Source organism: Corvus brachyrhynchos, unplaced genomic scaffold, assembly GCF_000691975.1.
Source record: "Corvus brachyrhynchos isolate BGI_N302 unplaced genomic scaffold, ASM69197v1 scaffold350, whole genome shotgun sequence".
In the NCBI taxonomy this organism is placed as follows: domain Eukaryota; kingdom Metazoa; phylum Chordata; class Aves; order Passeriformes; family Corvidae; genus Corvus; species Corvus brachyrhynchos.
In genome coordinates, this window is record NW_008235638.1 from 81,849 (window position 1) to 83,609 (window position 1,761).

Sequence of the window (1,761 nt, forward strand, 5' to 3'; positions counted from 1 at the left end):
GGCCTGCTCCGGAGCCCCTGCCTTTGGCGGCTCCCTGGGGCTGGGCGGCCTCTACGGCGCCGGCGCCACCCAGGCCTCGGGGGGCCTCTGCACCTTTGGCAGAGCCTACGCTGCTCCCGCCTGCAGCCCTTGCGTCCTGCCCCGCTACAGCAAGAAGCTCTGGGACACCTGCGGGCCCTGCTAGACCCACCACAGCCCCGCACCCCAAACACCCACGGCGGCCTCGGCCCAGCATGGAGAAGTTGAGCTCTGCACAAGCCGCCCTGGCCTCCTGCAGCCCCTGACACCCGGCCTGGCTGGGGCCTGCCCGCCGTCTCTCTCCCAGCCTCTCCTGCCCCTCTGTTCACAATAAAATTTTCCTGCATCCAACTCCTGTATCTTTGCCTCCTTTTCCAAAATCATGAGCACCCAGGGCATGGGGGAGTTCCAAGAGTGGGAGGGCGAATGGTGATCCTGGGATGGTCAGGGAGAATGAAAAAGACGGGGGAGTGGAAGGCAAAATAGGAAAGGAAAGGAGACAGTGGAGGTTAAACCTGAGAAGAAAATGTTATCAAAGGGGAAGTGGAGGAGTACGAAAGAGAACAGGGGGAAGGGGACAGGATACGAGAAGGAGAAGCAGAAATAGGAAAGGAAAGGAGACAGTGGAGGTTAAACCTGAGAAGAAAATGTTATCAAAGGGTTAGTGGGAAAGTACGAAAGAGAACAGTGCGATGGGGTCAGGGTAGGACAAAGAGAAGGAGCACCAAGGTCTTTTCCTGAAGAAAGTCAGATCCCCTGCTTGTAGGCCAGGAGTCCACAGGCTTTTGCAGACCTGCACCCGTGCTGTCAAAGAGATGAGTGGGCCCCAGAGCTGGGAGCAAAGGACCAGGGCTCCAACCCAGCCTCCAGCCCCTCTGTGCCCCCAGGGCTCTGCTCACGACACTCCTGGGACTGGAATAAGAGGGACGCTTCCCCCTCACCATGCCCTGTACATTAAATTTCCTTATCAGCAGCTCCTTCTCTTTCCATTTGTCTTTGTCTTAGTCTTTCGTCGTTATATTGCTCCCACTGCTCATTCCTCATCATCTGTTTCCTCTTCTCCTTCTCCTTCTCCTTCCTCTTCTTCTCCCAATCCTTTGTCCTCTTCTTCTTCTTCTCTTTCTCCATCTCCTAACCAAACCCCTTTGCGTCATTCTCTCTCCTGCACTCCCATTTCCTCTTTGATTTCATTTTCTTCTCCACTTTAACCTCCACTGTCCACTTCCCTCTTCTATTTCACTTTCCCCTTCCCTGTCCCCTTCCATTTCAGATTCCCCCTGGGAATCCCAGCAAGAACATTACCCCTCCCACTCTTGAAACTATTCCAGTATTGGGGTGTTCCTAAATTGAGAAAAGAAGGCGAAAAGACAGGAGTTGGATGCAGGAAAACTTTATTGTGAACAGAGGGGCAGGAGAGGGTGGGAGAGGGACGGCGGGCAGGCCCCAGCCAGGCCGGGTGTCAGGGGCTGCAGGAGGCCAGGGCGGCTTGTGCAGAGCTCAACTTCTCCATGCTGGGCTGGGGCCGCCGTGGGTGTTTGGGGTGCGGGGCTGTGGTGGGTCTAGCAGGGCCCGCAGGTGTCCCAGAGCTTCTTGCTGTAGCGGGGCAGGACGCAAGGGCTGCAGGCGGGAGCAGCGTAGGCTCTGCCAAAGGTGCAGAGGCCCCCCGAGGCCTGGGTGGCGCCGGCGCCGTAGAGGCCGCCCAGCCCCAGGGAGCCGCCAAAGGCAGGGGCTCCGGAGCAGGCC